The sequence below is a fragment of the Papio anubis genome, chromosome 10 (genome assembly GCF_008728515.1).
Source record: "Papio anubis isolate 15944 chromosome 10, Panubis1.0, whole genome shotgun sequence".
NCBI classification, from domain to species: domain Eukaryota; kingdom Metazoa; phylum Chordata; class Mammalia; order Primates; family Cercopithecidae; genus Papio; species Papio anubis.
This window is the reverse complement of record NC_044985.1, coordinates 31,690,988-31,698,735: the sequence shown is the minus strand read 5'-3', so window position 1 is coordinate 31,698,735 and position 7,748 is coordinate 31,690,988. Positions and strand designations below refer to the sequence as shown.

The 7,748-nt window shown below is 39.1% G+C and overlaps 1 pseudogene; it reads right to left on the bottom strand.

Moving 5' to 3' along the window:
• Window positions 1–2,188: 2,188 nt before the first annotated feature.
• LOC108581483 lies at window positions 2,189–2,750 on the bottom strand (annotated as a pseudogene).
• Window positions 2,751–7,748: the final 4,998 nt, after the last annotated feature.

Sequence of the window (7,748 nt, the reverse complement as noted above, 5' to 3'; positions counted from 1 at the left end):
CGTCTCTACTAAAAAAATACAAAAAAAAAAAAAAAAAAAATAGCCAGGCGTGGTGGTGGGCACCTGTAGTCCCAGCTACTCGGGAGGCTGAGGTGGGAGAATGGCGTGAACCCGGGAGGCAGAGCTTGCAGTGAGCCAGGATAGCATCACTGCACTCCAGTCTGGGTGACAGAGTGAGACTCCGTCTCAAAAAAAAAAAAAAGAAAAAAAAAAAAAGAAATTCAGTTGTAGGCAATCAACTATCCATCAATCTTGCAGTACGATTGTGTTTAACTAGCTTGAATGAGTTGCTTTGTGCTTGTGATGGGCACAGCAAATCCTCCTTGCCAAAAGTTTCTAAACCTGCCTCACCTAACAGTGATCTCCTTTGTTGATCTTCAGGGCATGGTGTCTCATCTGTTTAGTTTGGCCTTTTATTTGACTTTTATTGACTTTGTGGCCAAGCCTGTTTTCTTTGTTTGATATGTTAGCTCAAATATGTAGGTGAACTCAACCACTTAATTATGGGCATGTAATTTTTAAAAATGGCACATACTGGATTTGATGAGATAATCTAATTTTTCCTAGTAAGTAGAGAAATAAATGTTTGACTTAAATAATATCTTACTATCTTTTGAAGAAGTTGTCCAACTGTCTTTTGCTATGAGACACAGGCTTCTGTTTGCTGAATTTCTGCCAGTTTTTTTTTTCTATATATACAGTTCTCTACCTTAAATTAGATGGGGACAATGTGTCTTCTTTAAGTGCTTCCTAGAATATTACTACCTTTAAATGCTAGCTTCTGAAAAGCTGCAGCTGTCACCCAAGTCTTAGTACTGAGCTAGACATTGTAATGTGAAATTTAGTATGTTGAAGAATATTTTCATTTGCAGTACATCTCAAGCCATGTTTCTAATTGTTAGAGAAAACATAAGCATGGATATTGGACAGTTGTGTTATATAAAATATGTACAATAGAGAAATGAATGTGTGAATATGTAGATTTATACTATTGGTACTAAAATTCTGACTTTGCTCTAGTAAATTCAAATTTATTGCCTTGTTTCAGCTATGGTTTTAATATTTTGTCTGTCTTCTACAAAATTCTCTAAAGCAAGCCAAGGTATAAAATGCTTTTAAAATCCCAGATTTTTATATACATTTTAGTTTTCTCCTAGACACTACTTCTGAAATAAAACCAGTGAAACTTCAGATCAGATAACATAAAGAATTGAAATCTTAAGGCACTTATTATTGTCTTTATTGTCTGAGAGATACTGGCAATTGTGAGGCTTCTGTTGGCTCCAAATAGAAATTACTTCTATAAATGTTCCTGTAGAATGTCTGTTTATGGGCTAGAGACCTTAGGGGAAGTTAGAAAGGGTGTTGTCTTATTTTATGGGCCTTCTTGTTTGCCAACATACTTGAAGTTTCAATATTCAAAAGTCATTCATATAATCTCTTCTTTTATTGATGTGGTTTAAAAAAATTTCAGGTACCTACTTGCAAATGTTTCCCAAGAACATTTCCTTATATCTAGGGTGTGCCATTACATTTGCCCTCTTTCTTTTTCCTTTTTTGGATTATTTTTAAAACATAGTTGTTTTCAAAGGTAATGCATCTTTCAAAGTAAAGAAGACTTCCAGAAGAACAGAGGTAGAGCCAGGCTCAGGTTTCTTCACATGGTCAGCATCAGGGCAAAGGAGTGCCCTTTCTACTGTTTTATAATTGACAAAGAGAGGAGAACTCTTTCATAAAGAGGGCCCTACTTGTATTCCTGGAAGTCTTTGATTATGTCTTTCTTCTGGTGCAAACTGATATCAAATCACTAAGTAAGAACTTAAAACCATCCTCTACCTTTTGAGTAGTGGGAATGTGGGGTAGCAGGTGTACCACAGGAATAGGGCTAAGATTTTTAAAAATATATTTTAGCAGTTTTTAATAAAAATTGTGTATAAGATTATTTCCTTCTTCCTTCCTTCCTTCCTTTCTTTCTTCCTTCCCTCTCTCCTTCCTTTCTTTCTTTCTCTTTCTTTCTTTCTTTCTCTCTCTTTCTTTCTCTTTCTTTCTTTCTTTCTTTCTTTCTTTCTTTCTTTCTTTCTTTCTTTCTTTCTTTCTTTCTTTCTTTCTTTTCTTTCTTTCTTGACAGGGTTCATTTTGTTGCTCAGGCTAGACTGCAGTGACATGATCATGGCTCACTGCAACCTGGAACTCCTGGGCTCAAGCAACCCTTGCCTCGGCCTCCCAAAGTGCTGTAATTACAAGCGTGAGCCTCTGCACCTGGCCTCTTGCATCTTCTGAATTGTTTCTTCCTCGAATTTGTCCTTTCCCTTTTGTACTTAGTGAGATTTGCCTTTTGGTTCAAGGATATTTTTGCACTCTTTGTCCAGTTTTAGCTTAGTGGCAACCATCCTGCTGGGGTGAATTCCCACAGGAACCGTTGTGCCATTAGCCTTCTCCCGCTGCATCTGTTCAATGTAGATCATATATTTCTTCCTCTAAACCCGGACTATTTTGCCAATTTCCTGGCCTTTGTAGTGTCCTTGGACAACCTGTACATTATCATCGTTTTACATGAACATGGATTGAACGTTCTGTTTCTGTCTTAGCTCTTTGGAAATTGGGGAAGACATAATCTTGTGAATGTGGGAAGGTGCATTGAAATGACTTTTCCAGTTCTTGCTCTCGTCACATGTCACAAAGGGACTGGCTTTTGTTTTGGCTACTACTGCTTCTGTGATGGCCACACAAGAGAAGAGAAGATAGGGTTTTCAGAGTATTTTCTCTAGCCAGAATCTCTTGATCTGCTTGACTGTACAGCTGTTCCATTCCAATCTGCACTCAGTCTCTTGCCCGGCCTACTGAGTATTTTTTTCCTTTTTAAAATTTGTGTTTCTAATTTTCACACACTTGGAATCCTAGTTAGGCATTTAGCTGTACTCTTTTACACAAAGATTTGATGACATTTGTTTGTTTGTTTTTTGTTTTGTTTTTTGAGACTGAGTCTCGCTCTGTCACCCAGGCTGGAGTGCAGTGGCACAATCTCAGCTCACTGCAACCTCTGCCTCCTGGGTTCAAAGGATTCTCCTGCCTCAGTCTCCTGAGTAGCTGGGATTACAGGCATGCACAACCACGTGAGGCTAATTTTTGTATTTTTAGTGAGACGGGGGTTTCACCATGTTGGCCAGACTGGTCTCGAACTCCTGACCTCAAGTGATCCACCCGCCTCAGCCTCCTGAAGTGCTGGGATTACAGGCATGAGTCACCGCATACAGCCCCACCCCATCTTTTTTTATTGCTGTTGTTATCGCGTTTTTTTGTTTGTTTGTTTGTTTTCAAAGAGGCGTGTTAAAAGAATGGACTCTGGAGTCAGATAAGTCAGACTTTGAGCATATTACACATGTGCTGACTTTTTCCACTTCTAAAATTAGTTATGTAACATCTCGTCGGTAAGTGTTTATAATAAGACCAATCACACAGGACCTGCTATGAAAATTCCATACTTGTAAAGTGCTACCTAGAGCCTGACACGTGGTTGGCACTCTATAGGTATGAGTTTCTTTTAAATTTATTTGGGATTTTGCATGCCTATTTATTTTTGTGAAAAGGTTTATGTTTAAAAAATTTTAAAAAAATACTTTCATTCATACATCAAATATTGTTGTGCTCTTCTTTATGCCAGGTACAGGTTTAAGAGCTGAAAATATGTAGTAAATAAAACTTAGAATAGGCCAGGTACAGTGGCTTATGCCTGTAATCCCAGCACTTTGGAAGGTGGAGGCAGGAGAATCACTTGAATCCAGGAGTTCAAGACTAGGCTGGGGAGTACAGTAAGACCCCATCTGCACACACACACAAAATTATTTAAAAATTAGCCAGGTGTGGTGACTCATGTCTGTGGTCCCAGCTACTCAGGAGACTGAGGCAGGAGAATCACTTGAGCTCGGGAGGTTAAGGTGCAGTGAGCCATGGTCAAGCCACTGTACTCCAGCCTGGGTGAAAGAGGGAGACCCTGTCTTGAAACAAACAAACAAACAAACCCAAAAAACAAAACGAAAAAACCGATACTATTTAACAAATATTACTTTTATACAAGAATTTATGTTCTTCTGGGGAAGACAAACAATGAACAATATAAACGTGAAATATATAATATATCAAATGATGATCACCATTGTAGGAGAACAAGTTGTGCCAGGAGCACGTAACATTTGAGCAGAGACTTGAAGGAGAGGAGGGAGGGAACCATTTGAATACTTGGTGGAAGAGACAATGGCAAGTACTTTATCCTGAAGCAAAGAGGCAGGTGTGTCCGGGTAGAGTGGGAGATGCAACCAGAAAGATAGCAGAGGCCATATCATGTGGCACCTTGGAGGCGGTGTAAGGACTTTGGGTGTTACTCTGAATGGAGGGGATTGAGCAGAGGAATGATAATAACTGACTATGGTTTAACCAGAAAGCAGTCTGACTCCTCTGTTGAGAAGATACTGCTAGAAGGACCAGAACAGAGGCAGGGAAGATCAATGAGGAGGTTACTGCAGTGATCCATACAAGTGGTGGTGGTGGCTTGAATCAGAGTTGTGGGTAGCAAAGGAAGCAGTCAGAAGGGGTTGTAATCTGGATATATTTTGCATATAGGGGCTGAAGGATTTTTGTAGGGTGTGAGAAAAAAGAGACAAATAAAATTCTGGATGACTCTAAAGATTTTAGCTTAAGAAACTGGAGTCGTTGGTAAATGAAAGATTAAGACTGGGACATTAACATGTTTGGAAATGAGAATGAGGGACAGATCAGAAGTGTGGACTTAGATATGTTAAGTTTGAGATTAAAATGCTTATTAGACTAAGAAGAGAAAATGTTCATTAGGGTTTTAAGCCACGTAAGTAGACTGTGGATACCAGAAGATGGGTATACGTAGCCAAGAGACCCACTAGCACAAGGATTAGGATGAAGAAAAGCTGGAGATGAGGAGGAACTACCTGACTTGCAAATGTATTGCTCATAATGAAACGTAATTTGGGGAATGTATTTTGAGGAAATCTATCTATATTCACCTCACTTCGCAATTCAAACTTTTAGAGAGTGAGACGTTTGCTTCGTTGAAATAACAAATATTGCATATCTATTGGTTAAGAAGCTTAGAACTCCAGAAAACGTCAGAAAACTTCAGGAAATTTCTATGGAAAGTAGACCAAAAAATTATCTCCATATCGAAGAGACTAAAGTCTCTAAAAAAAAAAAAAAAAAACCAAGCCTTGAACAACGATTAGTAAATTTAAAAATGGCTTACAAATACATCTAAAGCAGAAAAGTGGGGTAATGAACAACATTGAGAGGTGATGGCCAGTGTTTTCAGTGAGCAGAGCCACATAAGTCATTTAGAAATGGCTTACGTTGGCCAGGCTGGTCTCAAGCTCCTGACCTCAAGTGATCTGCCCACCTTGGCCTCCCGAAGTGCTAGGATTACAGGCTTGAACTACTGTGTCCAGCCCTCCAGCTCTTATATAAGAAGGAAATCAATGACTATTTATCTGAGCCATTGTTGTTTTCACCTTCACTACAGAGGCCAGACTTGAATCCCATGGCCCTTCTAATAGAGGCCAGAGTGCTAAAGTACAGTAGCAATTGTTCTCTATTATCTGTTGATAGAGAAAATACATAATGACAATGAGATATTATAAATGCAAGAAGGTTTTAAGTAAATTTTTATTTAATTAATCACAGCTACATACACTTGAAAAATAATAGTACTTACACAGATGAGATGTATTGCTTGTTCACTCTACTGATGTTGTGTGAACTAGCATGTGGATTTAAGAACCCTTTGCCAACCTCCTTCTCTAATCTACTTTTTGAAGTCCATGGATTCAGGCCTTAGAGTTAAAAATGAGGTTAAGCAGTATGGGAGCCAGCTCTGAAAGTCTTATGCAAATAAAACTTGACATGCCAGTTCAACCATGAAGCTGTTGACTTTAACTAGGTAAGTGAGGAGAGCAAAGGCCCAGAGAGTCCAGTATCTGTAGTGGACATTGTGGTCATTTCCCCAACATCACTTTGCTACTTTTCTGCTGCATAACAGCCATTCCACTTGGATGAGTGTACTGGGTTGAATAGTTCCTCCCCTTAAATTCATATTCACTCAGAACCTGTGAATGTGACCTTGTTTGGAAAGAGGGTCTTTGAAGATGTGATCAAGTCAAGAGGAAGTCATGCTGAATTACAGTGGGCCCTAACTGAATCACAAGAAGAGGGAAATTTAGACAGAGACACAGAAGAAAGGCACCATGTAAAGACAGAGGCAGAGATGGGAATTGTTATGCATCAAGCCAAGGAACACCAAGGATTGCCGTCAACAACTGGAAGCTAGAAGAGATGAGGAGGGATTCTTCCCTGAGCCTTCATGGGGAGCATAGCCCAGCCAACACCTAGATTTTGGACTTCTAGGGCTATACAATAATGAGAGTAAATTTCTATTGTTTTGAGCTACTCAGTGTGTGGTACTTTGTTATGGTAGCCCTATGGAACCAATATAGTGTGATTGGTCCTGCCCTCAGCTGAAGGCTTGTATGACTGTCAAGATGTCTAACAACCAGTACATGATCTACCCAAGCAGAAGAGGGGTCTGCTACATTGCTGTAACAGGGTCCAAATGAATGCTTGCTTTGCAGGTATTAACTTTTTAACTGCTGGATAGTAGAGAAATCAGGGGCATTCCAGGCTGGGATGCTGGTACAGGGAACACTTTAGCGGAGAGAGGGGGGAACTTAGAATACTGGCTACTTATCCTCTGGTACAGAAGCATTTCAATATGTTATATACCTATGGGGTTATATTAGCATGTGCCAGGTACATGCTGAAGTTGGTCCCTACCAATATATCTTTCCTTCTTGCCACTACAAATGACTCAAGAATTACCTAAATTGGACCAGTCAGAATGAAGCTCAGACTTTGATGTTTTTTTGGCCGAAGGAGAACATGCCTTCTCTTGGGAGATGTAAATGAGAAATAACATGATCCCGGTTGCTGCTAGCTAAAGCTTTGCAACCTGGAAAGAAAGTAGCCTAAGGGCAGACCTAAAAATCAAAGAATGAAAGAACCGAGAGAATGGCAGCCCAGTGGAACTGGAGCTCATCATTTGCACCTAAGTCTCCCATCTTCTGGACTATTACTTATATGAGCCCATAAATTCCCTTTATTATTCATGCAAATTTGAGTTGGATTTCCTGTTGTTTGTAACTAGAAGAATCCTAACTGATATAGTCCTTGTGATTTTCTTGGTAGATATTTATTGCGTCCTTCTCTTTGAAACATTTTATTTTGATGTCTGCTACTGTGATTATTTTAAAATTACCTTTTACCTTTGTGTTCTGCTAATAAATACATGAGATACCAGCCATACATTAAGCAAATAGGACTTTGCTGAAAGACTAAAATAAGCCAACTGTGTACTAAATCCTTAGACTGCAACTGCAACTCAAAGCAAACACACACACACACACACACACACACACACACACACACACATCCCTGCAATTTCCCCCACTGAACTCCCTGACATATATAATAAGTGCTAGTTTGCATTATAGATGCGATAGATGGGCAGAACGGTACAAATGAATGGAAGGGGATCTGTAATCTATGGGGATAATAGAAAAATAAAGGAAGGTATTACTTTAAAGAAATGCGGTTTTGTGAATGAAATTTTCTTCTATAACGATAACTTCAAAAATAAATCAAATGATAGTGCAAAGGTCAATTTAAATACAGAC